The sequence below is a fragment of the Lactuca virosa genome, chromosome 9 (assembly GCF_052849685.1).
Source record: "Lactuca virosa cultivar CGN04683 chromosome 9, Lactuca_virosa_CGN04683_v6, whole genome shotgun sequence".
Taxonomy (NCBI): domain Eukaryota; kingdom Viridiplantae; phylum Streptophyta; class Magnoliopsida; order Asterales; family Asteraceae; genus Lactuca; species Lactuca virosa.
In genome coordinates, this window is record NC_136434.1 from 22,982,539 (window position 1) to 23,005,119 (window position 22,581).

The 22,581-nt window shown below is 37.0% G+C and overlaps 1 pseudogene; it reads left to right on the forward strand.

Annotated features, from left to right (window-relative positions):
* Positions 1 to 11,862: 11,862 nt before the first annotated feature.
* On the forward strand, positions 11,863 to 22,033 carry LOC145139027 (glutamate receptor 1.3-like; annotated as a pseudogene).
* The last annotated feature ends 548 nt before the right edge of the window (positions 22,034 to 22,581 follow it).

Below are 22,581 nucleotides of genomic sequence, written 5' to 3' on the forward strand. Positions count from 1 at the left end.
ATCAATACCATATTATTGAATCACTAAGACATAAAAGAAATCATTCCTTGATTGTGACGTCTTTATGATGCGGAATTTGGACAACTAACTAGAACTGGTGTGTGATGGTCTTCAAACAATTTTAGATGATGGGATCAAGATTGTATAGAAAATGTTTGTGTATTTTTGTATCTTGGGGACCATCGACTATATGTACACAAAGGTTTAGTGCCCCCATTAAGCTCTAACTTATGACATTCAATGATAATATTAAATAGTCGAGTGCAACCTATCACACATTTAATACACACTTGATATAATATTAATTAATCATTCTTAATAAATGAAAATAATTTTGCCATTTATCATTCTCTGCCACATATCATTTTGTTATAATTTTGAGATATTTATTTTTCACTTATTATTTATTTCATTTTTCAATTTTCAATATATCATTAATTTAGTTTCCATAAATTAAACATACCAAAATGATTATATTAATTTCAAATTTTAAACATCAATTTCAATTTTAAATAAATTTACAGTTTAAACCTTTGTATTTAAAATTTTATTATAATTAACATGTTTAGTATACGGGTCTAACAACTAAACACATAATTTTAATTTTTTTTGCATGTCTTTTTAAAAAAAAAAATTTCTCATAAATTTTACTTATTTCAATATTCGAATTAAAATAAACTTCCCGTTTAATCATTCGTATTTAACATTTTGTTTTAATTAACACGTATAATATACGAATCTTACAACTAGTTTCTAATATATTATATCTGTTACCATAATAATTCAAATCACCTATCGATCGCTATTTTATTGGTCATGTTTCCTATTTTTTGGTGTAAATAGTTAGGGTTAGAAATTGTGGATCAATGGTTGTAGTAACTTGCTCTAAGTTGGCTCGATTTATTTTGTATGTAGCCATGAAGATTCATAGTAAAGTTGATTATCTCTCCAAATTCTTCTCAAAACCTTTATATGGGTAGTTTTCATAGCTCAAACCCACTCATGATGGGTATTGGATACAATAGTTCTCAAGGTGCAATCGACAGAGATGATATTGCAGGAAATCATACTCAATTTTCCAACATTAAATGAGAAGGAGAGGTCGAAGACAAGGATGTAGCAATGCTAGGTATATATGACCAAAAAACAGTGCCAAATGTTCTTACAAGTCATAACATGTTCAGTATGCAAACAAATGCATAAAAACAACAATGAAAAAAATGCCTACTATGAGCAAAATATTAGATACTAATGAGTAATGATAATGAAGATACCAATCACTCGGGTCAAAAGGTTTCCATAATCTTCTGTAAATTGTTCCAAGTTTTTTAATCTAGTCCAAAGCTTATTAATATCTAACGTGAAATTAAAAATCTTAATTATTCAACATTTTTAATATTCAATCTAAATAATAGAAAGAAAAGGATAAAAATAAATTTTGGCCTAGGAAAGGGTCTTAAAAAGCCCGATAAAAGCCAGGATAGGTCCAGTTCGGTTTAAGCAGATCGGAGGCCCGGTTCATATTAGCACCTCTACAATCACAATTTTTATAACAAGGTAACAAAGACAATAATGCTACTATGACCAAGGCCGTTTTCCAACACCAAGGTTTAGGGATGAGTTATAAAACCGAAAAACCGTACCGGAACCGGTATAACCGGAAAATGCTTAAACAGTCCGGGTATTGGGTTTAAAAATTAGCTTTATCCGGGTTCCGGGTATTCCGGATACGGGTCCAATGGGTCCGGGTTTTCCGGGCTTTAGAACCGGGTTTGTAAAAAAAACTGGAACTGGGTTCATTCAGGTTTAATGAACCGGAACCGGTTTAGTGGGCTTGAAAGTGTTGCTCAAAAAATACGCCTACTGATGAATTACTGATCGACAAGGGATACTCAAAAAAAAAAAAAAATCTCTACTCCTCTCCTGTGATCGACATCGACTAGAAACTCAAATCAACATATGCTAGTAATCTAACTGGAAGTTCACCATCATTTCGATTTTTCCCCCGAATGGTTTTCTTCTGACTTCACTGTCACTTTTTGGTATTCTACCAGCACTAGGTGTTGGTGATCTTGGGACTAAAAGTTTGCTTAAAAGAACCTAATTATTAGAAATTACATTCAGAACCTAGATGAAGCATAATCTTTGGACATTAGAAATTACATTCAAAGCCTAGATGAAGCATAATCTTTGAATATAAGTGATTATTAATTTATTACTTACTGATTCAGGGTCAATTCGGTAAAGCATGAGCTTTCTTCTTGCTCTGCAACTTGCTCGATAAGCAACAACTGTATGTCCAAGGGCAAAAACAACAGAAGACAGAAAGAGTACATGCATCCCCCATGACTTCTTTAAATGGAGTCTTTGTCTTGAAGGAAATGATGAAGCTTCGGCCTCAAGTTGTGAATTAATATTGAAATTGCAAACTTTAATGGATAAAAGGAGAACTGAAAAGGTAGAGCATAATGTCACTGTTGCAAGATATTATCTGTGTGAGAGTACAGGGCATCACAGATCATATAATCACCTGAAATAACAAAGAAAAGGCATTTTTAATCCTTTTTCTTTTCGGTGATTATTTCATCTGATTATGCATAGACAACAATCAATGAAGTTTAAATAAAAAGGTCAAAGGAAGACGATGAGAGCAAATGCACTAACCACACAATTTAGACACCATTATCAGAGGTTTCAAAAAAGGGTAATTTGATGATTTTAAGAGACCCATGTGCTATCAAGTGGTATACTGTAATATATTGGTTTTAGGATATACATATTCTAATTAAATTTTATTATATCGTAACATATGACATAGGCATTGGTTCATGGTTCATTTATGTTTGAAAATCACATCAATTGACCAGTTTGTACATATTTGCCTCATCTTGAAATAGGTATAGTAGAAGAAATAATATAGAAAAATAAGTTAGGTTGTTCAAAACCACATAAATGATAAATGCACAGTTTATTTTATAACAATTTGAAAGTAAGATAGGTTCACAATTTGTTTTTTCTTTCATTTTCCAAGTGTGTCACGATCACGATTCCGAGTTTCCAGTTCCATTTTTGGGTTTCGGGTTATTTTCGGGTCTAATGCACGAATCCGGTTCCAATTATCAATTTCCGATTCCAACCGTTTTCATACCCAATGTACCCAATGTACCCGGTCTGATACCCGTATCGGAACTGAAGCGGAACCGGTTCCCGTATAACGGTCCGGTTCTCGGTTCTTATAATACGTCAATTCTAGTTTCCGGGTTTTCTGGGTCCGGGTCAACTGGTTCGGTTTTGGACCCACTTTCATCCCTACCAAGGATAAGGATTTATGAATTATTTTCCAGGCTTCAGGAACTTGATACAACCCGAGGGCGTTTTGGTCAAGTCTATCATCACAGGAGATAGGCATCACATTCAAGAGATAATTTAATTGTTTCCTTTTATTTAGTTTTTCCTTGTAATCAGAATATTAGTTTGTTTCAGTTTAGGATTCCTATAATCTAGGATTCGGTTTTGGTATCTAAATAGGATTAGCAAGACATTATAAATAATGCTCCATATGGTTGTTTAATTTTTTATGCATTAATAAAAGTCTTTGACTGGACAATTGGAGAACTCCCTGTTTCTCTCGAAACACAGGTGGTCAATTAGGATTTTTTTCCCTGAGAAGGATCTTGATCTTATTATTTGGTATCAGAGCATTCGGTTCTGGTCACCATGTCAAAAACCAATGCTGAGAAGATTGCAGGTCTGGAGGCTGGTGTTTCAGCTTTGGAGCAAGATGTGGCCAAGATCCAAGAAGAGGCTGAACTCACCCGGAAGGAGAATGCTGCACAATTCACGGAAGTCTTGCAAGCCATCAGCAGCCTAACAAAAACTGTTAAAGGGCAGAAAGATAAGGAGGAAAACAAGGACGAAACTGATTTCGAACTCGAGTTTGGTCCGTTCAAGAAGGGACCAAAAGACGACAAGAACAAAGGAGGAGGGCGACAAATGGGTGAATTTCGAAAGCTTAAGGCTCCAATTTTCGAAGGTGAAGATGCGTTTGGGTGGATCTACAAGGTGAAACGTTTTTTTGAGCTCCAAGATATCGAAGCACGTGATCGACTGAAGGCAGCAGCAATTTGCTTGGACGGCAAGGCTTTGGCTTGGTTTCGCTGGAGCCAAGCAAGAAATCCATTTCGTTCCTGGGAGGAATTAAAAGAACGTTTGCTGGAGCGTTTCCAGTTAACCGGGGAAGGCAACCTCGATCATCAGTTTCTTGCCACTCAACAAGAAGGAACTGTACGAGACTATGTAAGTAATTTGGAAAGGTTATCATGTCAGTTAAACGACATACCAGAAAGTGTTTTAGAGGGCCCCTTCGTGAATGGACTCAAGGAGGATACACGCTCCGCCATACGAATTTTAAAACCGGCAAATCTGGTTATAGCCACGACTCTCGCCGTTATGACCGATGAAAATCGGTTCAATCTCGGTACAACCAAGTCAAGTGGCGGGGTAGCTCGGTCTAACATTAGCGGGGCCAGTCGAATGGGAGGAGTTTTTAACAACCAGTCTTCAACCAATGCAGGCAGGTCAAAACCACGATCGGCGCTAGTCCGACAAATGCTGTCGGACCGTTTAAGCGACTGACGGAGGCGGAATTGGCTGAGAAAAGGGCCAAGGGCATATGTTTTCGCTGCGATGGGAAGTTTTCCCCAGGCCATCGCTGTCCCAGTAAGGCTTTACAAGTATTAATCGTTGATGAACAAGAGGAAGATGAAGGAGAGACTGGGACGGGTTGGAACATGCACACTTAGATGAAATCGAGGTATCTCTTAACTCGGTAAGTGGGCTTACGCCCCCACAAACCATGAGGGTGAGGGGTTCAATTGGGGGATTACCGGTACTAGTCCTGATTGACAGTGGAGCAACACACAGCTTCATCTCTAAGCAGGTCGTTGAGCAATTGGGAATGACGGTGTCAGAAAAAGGTGCAGTCCGAGTACGGCTGGGAAACGGTATGTGGGAAACAAGTAAGGGTACATGCAAGGGGGTGTTACTGAACTTACCATAACTACCGGTGGTTGAAGAGTTCTATCCCTTAAACTTAAGGGGTCAGACGTTATTTTGGGCATTACCCGGTTACAAACCCTTGGTGACATGACGGTAAATTGGCGGGAGTTATAGATGAAGTTATAGATGAAGTTTTGGGATGGAAATCGTCAAATTACTATTACGGGGGATCCAAGTCGAACAAGAACATTGGTTTCTTGTAAGTCAATGCTCAAGCTATGCCACAATAAGGATACGGGGTTTATAGTTCACATGAATTCGATAGAAATTGGATCACCAACACCGTTACCACCCCCGGCTATTCAAGAAGTTCTTAAGAAATTTGAAATTATTTTTCACATGCCGTCTGGTTGACCTCCTCACCGCTGCCATGAGCACACAATTACTCTTCACGAGGGCACCACACCCATTAGCGTTTGTCCTTACCGTTATCCCCACGCGTAAAAGGATGAAATTGAAAAGATAGTCTATGAAATGCTCAAAGCGGGTATAATTCAACCCAGTACTAGTCCTTTCTCGAGCCCGATTTTATTGGTAAAAAAGAAAGACGGAAGTTGGAGGTTTTGTGTGGACTACAGAGCACTTAATAAGGCGACTGTCCTTGACACATTCCCCATTCCTGTCATTGACGAGTTACTCGACGAATTACATGACACTACTTTCTTCTCCAAGCTTGATCTTAAATCCGGGTACCATCAAATACGCATCAAGGCCCAAGATGTTCCAAAAACTGCTTTTCGCAGTCACGAAGGGCATTATGAGTTTTTTGTCATGCCGTTTAGCTTAACCAACGCACCCGCTATATTTCAATCTTTGATTTACAAGGTTTTTCAGTCTTTTTTACGTCGTTTTGTGCTAGTTTTTTTAATGATATTTTGGTCTATAGTAAAACCGAGGCGGAACATGTCAAGCATTTGTCTGTTGTGTTGGAGGTATTGCAAAACAATCAACTATATGCTAATCGGAAGAAATGTTTTATTGCACAACGCCAGATAGAATATTTGGGGCATATTGTTTCAACAGAAGGAGTGGCGGCGGATCCAGCTAAAATTGAAGCAATGTTGTCATGGCCGATCCCTACTACGCTTCGGGAACTACGAGGCTTTTTAGGCTTAACCGGCTATTATAGAAAATTCGTGAAAGGGTATAGCACCATAGCTGGGCCATTGACAGATCAATTAAAAAAAGATAGTTTTAAATGGACGAAAGAAGCCACTAAAGCTTTTCAGATGTTGCAGAAAGCGATGACTCAGTTACCTGTCTTGGCTTTACCTGATTTTAACAAGACTTTTGTTGTTGAGACAGACGCGTCAAGGTTTGGTCTTGGGGCGGTTTTGAAGCAAGATGACAGACCGATAGCCTTTTATAGCCATACGTTGGGAACTCGTGCTAGGATGAAGTCGGTTTACGAACTGGAACTCATGGCTATCGTCTTTGCTATTAAAAAGTGGCGTCCCTACTTACTCGGGAGGAAGTTTCTGGTTCGGACTGATCAGCGCAGTCTCGAATATCTACTAGAACAACGAGCCATCACGGAAGACCATCAAAAATGGTTGTCAAAAAATTTGGGATATAATTTCGATATTGTTTATTGGCCCGAGAAAGAGAACAGTGTGGCTGACGCCTTGTCTCACAGAGAGGTTTCGGTTCAGCTTGGGACTTTGGCGTCTGATCGGTATATTTTACATCACGCTTAATATACTATAATTTATGTAAAATAACCGATTTTATCTAAGAATGGTGCTACTTTGACTTGTATTTGAATTATGTTTGTAGGTGGTAAATATGATGAAAATGGTACAAAAAGATGCAAAAAGAAGTTCAAGGAATTATACGAAGAGAAATCAAGATTGAAAACAAAAGAATTGAAGATGTTCGGGTTTGGAAAGACGAGAAAACAAAATAAAAAAATAAAAAATTGTATTTTTAAAATAATTATAATTTAATTAAAATGATTCATTTAGGAAATAATAATTTTATTATTTTCTAAATAATTTAATTTAATTAAATGTATTTTTAATAAAATCAAAATAAAAATAATATATAAAAATCATGTTTTTAAAAATAAAAATAAAAAGAATTTAAATTACTTAATGAGGTTTAATTAAAATAAATTAGTGGGAAATAATTAATTATTTTCTAATTAATTTATAGTAATTAAATTGAATTTATTTAATTTAAAAAAAATGAAAAAGAAAAGAAAAGGCCCCAGCCAAGCCAAGTCAAGCCAAGCCAAGCCAAGCCGAAGCCGAGCTCAGCTGGAGTCGGCCGAGCCAATCTAAAAGCTTAATATTCCTAGATCCAAATAATTCCATCTTTTTAATTCTTTTGAATTCTTTTTCATAAGATTTAGATTGGATCTTAGATCCAATCTAAAAGCTTAATATTCCTAGCTTTATTTCATTCTTTTTGGTATTTAATTTTCCAAAAATTCACTATAAATACCACCTCAAAATCACCATTTCAAACACACCTCTTACATTCTTACACACCTCTTACCTCTAAGACACCTCTTACATTCTTACACACCCTCTTATACCTCTTATACCAACCTACTTTCATACCACCACCTTCTTTAGGAAATTTCTATATTTTTTTGGAAGCATTTTAGTCTTCCAAATTCTTTTCTTTTTCAAAGAATTCAAGCCATCAAAGATTCAAGACTTTTCAAGATTCAAGATCAAGACATCAAGAATTCAAGAATACAAATATGAGTTTGTATAAGTCTACAATGCGCGGCTAAATCCTCTCGTGATCGCAACCGGGAGTAGGTTTTAATTCTTACTTATTGTATTATTTTTGGGTGTGAACATTTGAATTTGTTGAATATTATTTGTGGATTTTGTTTATGTTTTTAACATTATAAAATCGTTACACTTATTTTATTCATTTATCAATTAATTATTCCAAGTTTAAAATAATTTTAAGTGATCTCCCCACCGTGCCAAATCATCCAATAGCGGTGTGTAGGACGGAGGGTGCGGTTACACTTATTTTCTATTTTGGACTTAGACTTTAATTGAATCGACTATGAAAAATTAATAACACTCATTTCTAATTCATATAATTATTAATTCTGAAACCGGAAGCGATCATTTTTTTTAATTGAATTAAAATCATATATTTTTTGTTTGTCATCATATTTATAAATCTCAAATTAATCATTATTTCTTTATCGTTAAATCAAAATAGTAACTAAACTATTAACCATAAGCTCCTCTGGATCCGACCCTTACTTACCACTCGCTAGATTAGTGGAAATAAGGTTTATTTTTGACGCGACAACGACCGCTCGTCAAATTTTGGCGCCGTTGCCGGGGAGTTATTGCGCTTAATATTTAGTTATTTTGATTTTTATTTTAAAAAAAAATAAAAAAAAATTAAAAAAAAATTTGATAAAAATTTCACATTTTCTTTTTAGTTGTTTATTTGATATTTTTTTTTTCATTTTTAGTATAATTTTCGAATATATATTTACAATTAAAAAAAAAATTTCACATTTTTTTTTTGATTTTTAAGTATAATTTCGAAAATATATATAAAAAAATAAAAAAAAAAATTTTTTATTTGATTATTTTTACTTCGAAAATATATAAAAAAATATAAAAAATACATATAAAAAATGCGTCGGCATGCAAGATCAATTGGGATGAGTTGTGGAAAGAAGTGGAACAGGATGAAGGATTGCAGGTCCTCACGCACCGCGTTTTGTCTGATCAGCAGGGAACGTTGGGGTATTCGATTAAAAACAATCGTTTATTGTATAAAGGGCGATTGGTTCTTAATCGACGGTCAAGCTGGATTCCAAGGTCATTTCTGGAATTTCACCATGGTGTGGTTGGGGGGCATTCGGTTGTGCAGAAGACGTATCAACGCATGGTACGGGAAGTTTTCTGGATAGAGATGAAGAGTGACGTGGCGAAAATGGTGGCGGAATGTGATGTTTGTCAATGCCCCAAGTATTCTAACATGGCGCCTTGCGGTCTATTACAACCCCTTGAATTATCCAATAAAGTGTGGTCTGAAGTGACCATGGATTTCATAGATGGTTTACCTAAGTCAAATGGGTTTACGGTTATTTATGTGGTGGTTGATCGTCTGAGTAAATATGCACATTTCGTTCCTCTAAAACATCCTTACACTGCTTTTGACAGTTGCAACTGTTTTTTGTCCGGGAGGTCGTACAGTTACATGGAATTCCGGAGTCTATCGTGTCTGATCGCGATAAGGTTTTCTTTAGTTTATTTTGGCGGGAATTGTTTCTTTTGCAGGGTACTCATTTGAAAAGGAGCACAGCCTACCACCCGCAGACGGACAGACTGAGGTGGTTAATCGTTGTTTAGAAACTTATCTTCGTTGCTTTGTTTCTAATTCACCAAAAAAATGGGTTCATTGGCTATCGTGGGCCGAGTATTGGTACAACACCGCCTTTCATACTTCCACTCGCACTACCCCTTTTCGGGTTTTATATGGTCGTGATCCTCCCCATCTGTTACATTACGGGACTCAACGGACGCCGGTTAGTACTATTGATCAATATCTTCAAGAACGGGATCGTGTTTTGTTGGAATTACGTGGTGATCTGTTAAAGGCTCAACGGCTCATGAAGAGTCAAGCAGACAAGCATCGAAAGGAGGTGGAATTTGCATTTGGGGAGCGGGTTTTCTTAAAATTACGACCATATCGTCAGCAATCGGTGGCTAGGCGTATAAATGAAAAGTTGGAAACCCGCTATTTTGGTCCTTTTGAAATTCTGGTGTGTATAGGAAGGGTAGCATATAAGTTACGACTTCCCCCTCCGCCCGTATTCAAGACGTGTTCCATGTCTCGCAGCTACGTAAGGCAATAGGGAACCGTGAAGCGTTTCCACAGCTGCCTGCTACTTTGACCGATGACATTGAAGTATTATTGCAACCTGATCAAGTGGAAGGTGTTTGTAATGGAGTCATGGGTCGAGAGGTTTTGATTCGTTGGAAGGATTTGCCAATGGGAAAATCGGAGGAAATGGATGTGCGGTTTCCTGAGTTCCACCTTGAGGACAAGGTGTGTGTTTGGGAGGGGAGTAATGATACAACCCGAGGGCGTTTTGGTCAAGTCTATCATCGCAGGAGATAGGCATCAACATTCAAGAGATAATTTAATTGTTTCCTTTTATTTAGTTTTTCCTTGTAATCAGAATATTAGTTTGTTTCAGTTTAGGATTCCTATAATCTAGGATTCGGTTTTGGTATCTAAATAGGATTAGCAAGACATTATAAATAATGCTCCATAGGGTTGTTTAATTTTTTATGCATTAATAAAAGTCTTTGACTGGACAATTGGAGAACTCCCTGTTTCTTGTCGATTAGGATTCTTTTCCCTGAGAAGGATCTTGATCTTATTAGAACTAGGATTTCAAAACTTATGATGTTGAAGTTTCAAGTTATCTGCAAAATATAGAAAGAAAACATATAAATTAGTTTTTTTTTTTTTTTTATCAGAAACTAACATCAAATAAGTGGAAATCAATAACGAAATCTTACAATTTCCACGAGTTAGGAATCACATTAACACGAATCAGAAATAAGAATCAATGAGGCTGTCTGAAATCAGATTAAGATGAATACAATTCCACGATTACAAAATCGATTTTTTGAAAGGATGCATGAAATCAGATTATCAAAATTGATGAATTAAGAAAGATTGAAATCGGAAAACAGAAAACAGAAAACATAAATTGAAATAAAAAATCCGCAATTAGATTGTTGCGTTGAAAACTCATAATCGATTTATTATAAAGATTTTTTTGTTACCGTTGAAAAAAATCAAAACCGATTCATGGAGTTCTTCGAACAATGGTGATGAAAGGTCCAATGCAGTGATTATTCTAAAAAAATCTCATGTTCCTTAGTCTTCTTCGTTGATTTCGTTTTGATGATATATCATGGTTTTTTAATATACTAAAATAATAAAATATATAAAAATTGGGCCCGAGAAATTTGGAGCCCTTGGGCCATAGCCCAAACCGCCCCCACCACCCATTGACATGCCAATGACTTGTACTCGTGCATTAATGGTTGTATGTTACTAACGATTTGAGCAAAATCATTTTTTTGTACATGCGGATTTGTGGGTTCATGGGAAAGCCAACATACATATAAGACCTTAAAAAATGGATAATTTTCTTTTTTCATTTAATAATTTATCTGTATATAATACTGTTTTGCGCTTTTAGATTGTGTGACTCCCTTTTTCGTCCCGGCAAATGATCTTGTCCCACGTCAGCACGCGTATGATCAAATGAAAGAAGATTTATAAGAATATTCGACAGAACGAAAGTCAGGACCTTACTTGAACTCTGTATTCTTGAATCTTGATTCTAAAGAACTCAGAAACCCATGTGTGGTTAACAGAGCATCTAACCAGAGTTTGATTAACAGACTTTTTCATGGTTCCGGATATTATCAACTGTAATGTTTGGTCCGTTTTGCATCTATACTTAATTTAATATACAATTAAAAAAAAACGTTAGAAAGATCTATAATCCTTTTTCATCCACACTTTGAATTAGCCATTTGACCCGTTCCCCAATCCATCCGTATCTGATCCATCCTTTTTGTATAGGTTTGCATTGATGCTGATAGCTCTGACCAGTCAATGGTTTAGACTAAACAACTCTGACCAGGAATTTGTTCCTGTAGTCAATGTCAGTATTTTCATGGCGGCATAATTAAATGTCAACTAATTGATGACCTGAAATGCTCATGCATGATTATATATTCCTTATATTTGTTTAGGTTCTTGTTTTGACAGGACTCCATTATCTTTCTTCACTTGTAATAGTTACTTAATGTGTCATCCTGATAAACCAAGAGCTGTAGGAAACTTAAACTTTGTGTTGCAAATGGCGGGTAGCAGGTTCTTTCCATTTCTGATATTGATCTTGCTTAGCTTTCAAAGCCTTTCAACAGCACATGAAGATCCATCTTACAGTGAAGTACAAGTGGGAGTGATTCTTGACATGGAATCATGGGCAGGGAAGGTCATTTATCGTTGCATCAGCATGGCTATTTCTGACTTTTACACATCCAATCCTCACTATACAACAAGGATAGTTTTTATAACCAGGGATACCAAAGGAGAACAACTTCGTGCCTTGTCTGCTGGTACTGTCTTTTTTTTTTAATACTCTTTTTTGGAAAACTTTTAATGTTGAATTTTTATATATTGTTCATGGACATTCAGCTCTGGATCTTTTGGAGAACACTCAAGTGCAAGCGATAATAGGTCCAGAATCAACAGCTGAAGCAAGATCCTTGGAGGTTTTGGGAGACAAAGCTAACGCACCGATTCTTTCCTTTTCAACAACTCCCTTTTTGAATCAGAATCCTAATTTTCTTCGAATTGCACAAGATGAAACCACTCAGTTCAAAAGCATTGCTTCCATGGTAGAATCATTTAAAGCAAAGAATGTGGTAGTTATCTGCGAGGACACTGCAAACGGGAGAGAAATGTTGAGTGTGAAGCCATTGGGTTAGTCAAAAGAAGTGGCAGGAAACAAGGACTCTCATGTGAACATGGAAAAATTGTTACGGCTGCAGAATTTCAACAATGGTGGCCTTATCAATTTCACATGTATGTGAATGGAAGAAAATGCTTACGACTCAAAATATTATAAATAGGCTTCTTCTTTTCATTTGTAAAACTTGTATCTAGTGTAACAAAGAAAGAGTGCAGATTAGCACCAAGAAATGTAAATTCCTAGTTACCGGTGGACGTAGGTCAGAGAAGGACCGAACCACGTTAAATCCCTCATGTTCATCCTTGTGTTCTTGTTTTTCGTGAGCTGTGTGTGTGTTTAGAGTCGTGTGTTAAGTGTCTCGATCCTAACAAGTGGTATCAGAGCGTTGGTTTAGCTCCAGAAGGTGATTTTAAGTTTTTGGTCGAAATTTTTTTTCGTCAAAAACGATTTTGGTGTATACCGTTGGAAAGGTCTCGTTCCGAAGATTCCGAAAATATTTTTTTCTGAATTTTTTGACCACCGGAAGACGTCCAAATCGCCGGTCAAAGGTTACCAGAATAGTGACCGGAAAAACAGTTTGGCCGGAGAAGACGACACTGTAGACCGGAGTTCCGCCGGAGAAGACGACACTGTAGACCGGAGTTCAGCCGGAGAAGATGACATTGTAGCAACACTGTAGCCCCTAATCTTTCAGAAAATTGCAGTTTAGCCCCTGAACTTTCAGAAAATTGCAGTTTAGCCCCTGAACTTTCAGAAAATTGCAGTTTAGCCCCTAATCTTTCAGAAAATGGCAGAAAGAAGTAAGCTTCAGATTGAGAAGTTTGATGGGAAAGATTTTGGTTGGTGGAAGATGCAAATTGAAGATTTGCTCGTACAGAAAGACTTGGACGCAGTTTTAGGTAAAAAACCGGAGGCGATCACACAAGCAAACTGGGAGACTTTGGATAAGAAGGCCAAGGCATTTATTAGACTGACTTTGTCAAAGGATGTTGCCTTCAACATTTTGAAGGAGACCTCGGCAAAGGGAATCATGGAGGCATTGTCTAATATGTACGAGAAGCCGTCGGCAGCAAATAAAGTCTTCCTGATTCGGGAACTAGTCAACACGAGGATGAGGGAAGGAAGTTCAGTTACAGTACACATCAACAATTTGAACTCGATTTTATCCAGACATGGGTCAGTGGGAATAAAATTTGAGGACGAAGTTCAAGCTTTACTACTGTTATCATCATTACCTGACAGTTGGTCTGGAACAGTTACAGCCGTTACTAGTTCTGCAGGATCGAAAGAGCTCACTTTTGAGGGAATTCGGGATTTAATTCTAGGCGAAGACGTCAGACGAAGAAATTCCGCGGAATCATCAAGTGAACAATTGAATGCGGTCAGAGGTAGAAGAAATAACAGAGGTAGTGGGAGCGGGAACAGGAGAAGGAGTCAGTCGAGGACTCGAAATGATGTGACTTGTTGGAACTGTAAAGAGGTTGGACATTTCAGGAATCAATGTCCAAAAGACAAGAAAGAAGTTAACGTTGCAGTAGACCATTCAGATGATGATGTTTTGATCTGTAGTGTGGAGAGCAATGTGGATTCCTGGGTTATGGATTCGGGTGCTTCATTTCACGCTACCCACAGCCGTGAAGCACTGCAGAATCTAAAAGAAGGAGATTTTGGTAAGGTAAGACTGGCGAACGATGAGGTTCTTGATGTGACGAGCATAGGTGACTTAGATCTGAAGACTCCAGTCGGTCCATGGACTTTGAAGGATGTCCAGGTAATTCCAAGTCTGAAGAAACAGTTGATTTCTGTTGGGCAGTTGGATGAACAGGGACACGATGTTAAGTTCAGGAATGGGCAGTGGAAGGTTGTCAAAGGAAATCTTGTGATAGCTCGTGGACATAAGAGGGGTTCATTATATATGGTTAGTTTACCGTCTGAGGGAGTAACCGTCCCAGTTCAGAAGAAAAACAAAATCCGGTTCATAGAGTCTCGTGGACAGAAGAAGATTTGCTTTGCAGATGGCAAACCCAGAGTCACAGGTCAGATTCAGGTTGAACGTGTTTGGAACGGTTCAGAAAAACCAGTCAAGGGCATTCATAGCAGTGGGAGCATGGGCTTTGTTTCAGCTAGAATACCCAGAACACAGTGGGTTAAGAGAACCAGTATTCCATCTGTAAAAGTCTCTCCAGATTATCTGCTTCACATGGAGAGTGTCGTTTGTTCTCAGGATGTTCCAGGATCGGGCAGTTCATTTCAGTGGGAGCCGATGGAGACAGAGAACAGGTCAGTGGCAGACTTAGCCATGACTGATGCGTTGGAGCTAACGAAAGCTTCAACTGGCCTTCAGGTTAATTGAAGAGAAGGCCAGGGTAACTAGGAAGGAGTTAAGATCAAATACAGATGCACAGTTGAAGCACATGTGAAGATTGTTCCGTGACTTCAAGTGGGAGATTGTTGAGTGTGAAGCCAGTGGGTTAGTCAAAAGAAGTGGCAGGAAACAAGGACTCTCATGTGAACATGGAAAAATTGTTACGGCTGTAGAATTTCAACAATGGTGGCCTTATCAATTTCACATGTATGTGAATGGAAGAAAAGGCTTACGACTCAAAATATTATAAATAGGCTTCTTCTTTTCATTTGTAAAACTTGTATCTAGTGTAACAAAGAAAGAGTGCAGATTAGCACCAAGAAATGTAAATTCCTAGTTACCGGTGGACGTAGGTCAGAGAAGGACCGAACCACGTTAAATCCCTCATGTTCATCCTTGTGTTCTTGTTTTTCGTGAGCTGTGTGTGTGTTTAGAGTCGTGTGTTAAGTGTCTCGATCCTAACAAGAAATGGCTACTTATATGGTTAGTGCATTCCAAGAGAAAAACATACACGTGACATATACAAGCCTAATTTCAACCTCTGCCAACCATGAAGAAATCATGGAAGAGCTTCTTAAGCTTCAAACTATGCAAGCCATGGTGTATGTCATGCATACAACCCCTTCCTTAGCATCCAATCTTTTCTCCAGGGCAAAAGAGCTGGGCATGATGGGGGAAGGATACATGTGGATTGTAACAAGTAAGACTACCAACTACTTGGATTCCATGGATGCTGAAGCAATCGAATCGATGCAGGGGGCTGTGGGTTTCAGATCATATTTTCCTGCATCAAGGGAGCTTCACGAATTTGTTTCGAAATGGTGAAAGGAACATTATTCTTTGAACCCTTTTATGGAGTTTAAGGAGGTAGATTCCAATGGTATATGGGCATATGATGCAGTTTACGCACTAGCCATGGCTGTTGAGAATATACAGACAACCAATGGCATGTCACTAATCCGTGAATCACTTTTGGATGAGATGTTAAGAGTGAACTTCCATGGTTTAGGTGGTGAATTCAAGCTTATGAACGGGAGAACCATCTCCAAAGCCATGGAAGTTGTAAATGTGATTGGTAAAGGTGTTAGGAGGATTGGGTTCTGGATGATGGCTAATGGTGGTGAGTTTGTGAAAGAAATTGGAACACCAAATTCTTCTTCAAATCACGACTTGGAAAGTAGCATGTGGCCAGGTGGGACTGCAATCTTTTCAAAACGTAGGGTTCTACAAACGAATAGCAAGAAACTGAGAATTCTGGTTCCAGATTTTAGCACATTCCCGAATTTAGTACAACTTACTATTGACCCAAGAACAAATGAATCGGGTGTGAGTGGATTCTGTTGGGATGTTTTCAATGCTGCGTTTAATGCCTTAGACTATGGAGTAGGTATTGATATTGTTCCTTACCCTTATAAGGATGGTCGTAGTTACAATGATCTAATCGACAAAATCTCTTTTAAGGTTTGTGTCTTTCTTGAGCGAAAACTGTAGTAATAAGGATACTTTGTCACATTATTTGTAGAACAGTTAGATTGTTTTTTTGCTAATGTGATGTCGGATTGTATCAGGAATATGATGCTGCTGTTGGAGATATATCAATCACATCAAATAGATCTCTCTATGTCGATTTCACATTGCCATCTAGGAATTGGCACAATAGCCCACAACCCCAAGAAAAACATGTGGATCTTTTTAGATCCTCTTAGTGCAGATCTTTGGATCACAAGTGCTTGTTTCTTTCTCTTTTTGGGATTTGTCATTTGGTTTATCGAACATCGTACAAACAAAGAATTTCAAGGTTCAGCAAAACAGCAAATTGGTATAATCCTCTGGTTTGCCTTTTCGACCCTTGTTTTATGCTCACAGTAAGCTTGATAACTCTTTTCTCTTATCTCAATTTACTAAAAGATTTGATCTTTTGAGCATTAATATCAATCTTCAGATTTCTAGCAAACACCCACAAAAACTTGGTAATTTTAAACTGCAGGGGAGAAGTTGCAAAGTAATCTTTCAAGATTTGTAGTCACGGTTTGGGTTTTCATGGTGCTTGTGCTCACATCAAGTTACACTGCAACACTGAGTTCACTTTTAACTGTACAACAGATTGGAATGAAGGAGACGTCTGTTGGATTCTTGGGTCTTTCTTCAGTGGGAGGAGTTGTCTTTAACAACTTGAACTTTGGGGGAACCAAAATAGAGAAACTATACACACCTGAGGCCTATGCAAAAGCATTAACAAGTGGAAGTGTTGATGCAATAGTTGATGAGATCCTTTACATCAAAACAGTCCTTTCAATGTATCCAGATTCTGACTTCTCCTTGATCTCAACAGCATCCACCACCAATGGTTTTGGCTTTGTAAGTGTCCTGTTAACATTCTCTAATCCTTTTGTCTTCCTCAATAACTCTACTTGGATCCTCTTTCCATGTCTGATGTAGCTAAAGTTTGCAGGCATTCCAGAAAGGTTCACCATTGGCCAGAGAGATGTCGACCCAGATAGCGAAGATGCGGGAAGAGGGGACATTGAAAGCATTAGAGGACAAATGGTTAAAACGTCAGTCTGCATTGATGTCAAAGGATTTTTCTTCTCCTTCACCAAAAATCTTAAATCTTTATAGGTTTCGGGGTCTCTTTCTTATCATTGGTGTGACAATGGCATTTGCCCTTTTGGTATCCATGGTTCGTATTATTCATGAAAAGTTACATGTCAAAATTAAGATGCAGATATGGATGGGCATCTTAACAAGATCTTCCAAATTACATGCACAAGATAGTGATGCAGAATTAACCGTTTGACTTATTCTTATAAGGGAAAATGACTTACCAGCCCAACGAACTTTCCAAACCGTTCAAAAAACCCCAATCATGTTTTGTTTGTACAAGAAAACCCAACGAACTTAACATTTTGTCTAAAAAAAGGCCAACTAAGTTACACTTTTGTTCAATTTTATGGAAGTCAAATAAGAGAAACAAATGACGTGACTTATTACCATATCAGGAAAATGACTTGTCAGACCAACGAAGTTTCCAAACCGTTCAAAAATCCCAATCATGTTTTGTCTGTTCAAAGAAACCCAATGAACTTAATCTTTTGAACAGACAAAACATGATTGAGGTTTTTTGAATGGTTTGGAAACTTCGTTGAGTTTTTTTAAACAAAAGGTTAAGTTCGTTGGGTTTTCTTGAACAGACAAAACATGATTGAAGTTTTTTTGAACGGTTTTGAAACTTCGTTGGGCTTGTAAGTCATTTTCCCTTCTTATAAAGTTAAATAGCATTCCACTGTATGTAACCTCTTGTATAGATCAATATTTGTATCAAATATATGTAGAGTTTTGACTTCTTTTCTGAACTTAGCTTGTTAGCTATTTTTTTTTTATTGAAAAACAGATCTCATAGTTACATAATTCCAAAGTTTAAAAGGATCCGGTTAAGTTCGACTTCACTCGACCAAAACTACGTTTTACTAATGCAAATCTTGTGTATGGCTAAATGAGCAGAATATCATTCTTTTTGCATAAGTGAGCCAGAGAGAACATTGTTTTGTAGTTTTGTTCCCTTTCCAGGTGAGTGGATTTGTTGTTGTCACCGTCATACATAGAAATCCATCACGTTCTTCCCTTGCATGGAGTAGTCTTGCCAAATCATCTTCATTGGGCCTTCTAAGGTATTATTGACTAAAGCATAAAGGAACCCTCTAGGAACTTTATGAGAGCATCCATTGTAACGGTTTCACTGAACCCTTAAAGTGCCACCGATTTATCTCTCCAACGAATCAAATTGGCCAAAGGTGTGCGTTCATGAGCCCATGCTAAAGTTTCAATCAATTCTTGAAGGGGTTCTGGTTAGGGGTGTTCAAAACCGGATATCCGAAATTTCGGATAGTGAATTTTTAATATCCGAATCCGTATCCGAAATTCCGGATATCCGAAATTCGGATACGGATTCGGATACCAAAACGGATATCCGAAAAGTCTAAAATTTTGTAATTACTAAATACCAATTCATTTAATATCAATGTTAATATGTTGCATTTAAGCATCCACACCACATAAATTTATAAACAGTTTGTTTTTGATTAACAAAAACCAATTCATTTTTATTTTGTACATGTAAAAAAAGTTGTTGCATTGAGTCTCCAATCACATATATAATCATCAACTTATAGTCATTTTATATGTAATATTATATGATAGTACTAAATCGTTATGATAGTACTAATTTGTTAATCTTACGCCAAATTAAAATAAAACAAATGCATGAATGCTTCTGTTCTTTAATTCTCGTGACGAGCATGCTATTTCAATACAAAGGCAGATGTATTAAATAAGTAGTTTAACTAATGATATTATGAATATTTTTAGTTATTAATAAAGAAAGATACTATAAGATATAAGTGTTTTGAAATAAAGAATAAACACAAAATAAAATCATATTTTTCGGATTTCGGATATCCGAAATATCCGAAATTTTACAAAATTGTTATCCGTATCCGAATCCGAAAAACCGGATATCCGAATTTCGGATATCCGAAAATTCGGGTATCCGAAATTTCGGATAATATAAGATCGGATTTTCGGATCGGATTTTCCGGATGCGGATACTTTTGAACACCCCTAGTTCTGGTGTGCGACCACACATGGCACGATAAAAATGGGACCCCGAAATTTAGCAAATTTATATAGTTAATATATCAATATATATTAGTTTTACGAAAAACATCTTCAAAAATGGCTTCGAGTTCACCGGCTAATTAAGCAAAGTGTGTTTTCCATCTTCATCTAAACGACCACAAGTCCTTGTTCCGTAAGCCTCTTTTGTTATACTTTTTTTCTAGATTTCCTGAACCTGGATTTTTTTTTTTTTTATTTTTAATTATTGGCTTTCCTTTTTTTTTTTTAAATAAAAAAAAATAGTTTCACTTATTTTTTGTGCCCACGTTGCCGGTTGATCTATTAGAACGGACCATTTATCTAATACCCAAAGACTTGCATCACATATAAAGAAAATCTAACTTTTATTCTCGTCTCGCTGTCCAAAAAAAAAATCTAACTTTAACTTTGGAGGCACATATAAGGAAAATAAAAACTAAAAAAAGTATAAAAGAAAAGAAACATTGGAAAAAAATAACAACACATGCTTTTTTATTATCTATTTTATAGCATTAAAGAGAATAAAAACTTTTTATATTTTTCAATTTTCGTAATGCCTCCCTTAAGTGTAATACTCCTATTCTGCTTCTTTGTTAAGGGATTGTCATTTGAGTTTATTAGTACGATCAAACCCAATAGCTTTGTTTGTCGGCAATTCAGTGCACGTTGTTCTCTAATATTTTTCTTCGACCAATTCAAAAATCAAATTCACACCTGATTAAACTGTTGTTCTTTTGTGTTGAATATTTTTATAACAGTTATCGGCTTATTATAATATTAATGAATTTTGGTTATGTATAAAAGGTTTTGATTTAGAGGCCTATTTTTCATTTTTCGCACAGTACCTTCAAAATCAAGGCATCGGCCCTGGTTTCACTCATTCTCAAATATTCATCATGTGCTTTTGTTGATGTCCCATACGCCAATACCTTCTGATACATTTATGTAATACTGAAAGACCTTTTCTACCTATGACATCACATATTTGTTGAAAATATATTTCATTATTTTATATATTTTTTTGTGTAATTGTTTGTAGCTTATATGAAAATATATGTTTTTAATTTAAATAAAAACTTTGTAGTTGACAGCTCATCATGGAACAACGGGAAGCAGCTTCAAGACATGTATTTGATTCGAAAGTCGTCTCCATATCTTATGTTGAAATTACAACATGTGCTGATATGCATCTGTTCAGAGGTAAGCACAACTTAAGTAAGCAATAATCACTTTTGATGGCACGTGGTCTCGTCCAAGAAAGCATAATCTAAATCGTACCTTTTTCACACTCTTGCCAATACAGCTCTTCAAACAAATCTCCATTTATTGACTATGAGAGGTTATATATATAGTCCATTGATGGTAATGTCCAATCTACCCATGGTTTTAGGAGTACTAGCATGGAAATAAGGAATTTATGGTAATCAATGCAACACGAGGTTATCTCATCTTATATTATTGTATCATCAACTTGTTGTGTGAGTGAGCCTCACTTTGTTGTAGCCTTTAAAGTTTTTGACATTTTATAAGAGTGGAATATCTTATTTCCAAACTGGGTTTTAGGTTTCACTTACGCTTCTCAGTTTCATAAACCTTAGTTGCCATTCAATTTCTAGCACAAGGAAAATACTAACATTGATTGGTGTTCTTTTTATAGCATTCTACCTTGATTTTTCCGATTAAAGTTAACTAAATTGTTGCAATTACTTTTTTGAGTAAGTTACAGCTAAGAGGTTATTTGATAGTTGTTGACTGAGTCATATTTGACTGAGTAGAGGGGGTCTTCTTAGTGAAATATAATATTTGTATTTATCTATATTATTTGTATTTATCTATAAACATAGTATTTATCCCATTCCTAGTTTATTGGGATTACCTGTAATTGTATAAATATTCTCCTCTTATCAATGAGAAGGCACGGGAAGATATTATACTATTCTTTATGGTATCAGAGCTACCCTAGCCGCCGAACCCCTCTTTTCCCACCTGCTTCTTCTTCTCTGTTGCACCTCTCCTGTCGCTTTTCTATCTGAATATCCCTCTCTTTTCTTCTTATTCAAATCATGACAGGTCCTAGTGATACCAGTAATGCAAACAAAACCCCCTTTCACCCGGCTTTTGGTATTAACAACATCAAGAACTCGATTCCTCTTGTTCTTGATCATAGCAAAGGTCAATATGCATCATGGGCAGAACTTTTCTACATACAAGCCTGTGCTTACAATGTGCTTGATCACATTGACTCCGAGACTCCACGTCCTGTTGAAATTGATGAAACGACATGGACCCGTCTGGATGCCATAGTAAAGCAGTGGATTTACTCCACCATCTCCAACGACCTCAGGCAAACAATTATGAAACCTGGCGCCACTGCTCAAGAACTCTGGCAACAACTCGCTGAGATTTTTCAGGACAACAAAGCAACTCGGGTTGTATACTTAGAGGTGTATACTTAGAGGAACAGTTCAACAGCACACGTCTTGAAGCTTTTGCAAACGTCACCGAATATTGTGCTCGCCTAAAGAATCAATCTCTGAGAATAAGATGGTACTTCAACTTGTTTCAGGTCTTACAAAAGGTGATTACGACACCATCGCTACACTCATTCAACAATCGGACCCGCTTCCCAGTTTTAACAAAGCTAGATCTCAACTCATTCCGGAGGAAACTCGAAGAATCAAGCAAGATTCCCACACACCTCAGGCTCTTAATGCTCAGGTATCAGACACTCAAACCTCGTCTGGAATTCCAAACAACCGTGAAACAAACAATAGTGCAGGTCGTGGCAATTATTGTGGCGGCGTGGACGAGGTCGTGGATACAGAGGTCGAGGACTAGGTCGATCAACCTACTCACAAAACAATCCTTGGCAGCAAGCTGCATTGTATCTTGCGAGCCAAATGGTCTCACCGCCATGCCCTTACCCGACAGTCCAACAACCAATAAGTCCAGGTCAACAAAGCATTCTTGGTCCGGCTCCCAGATTTCAGTCTCGCAATCAGCA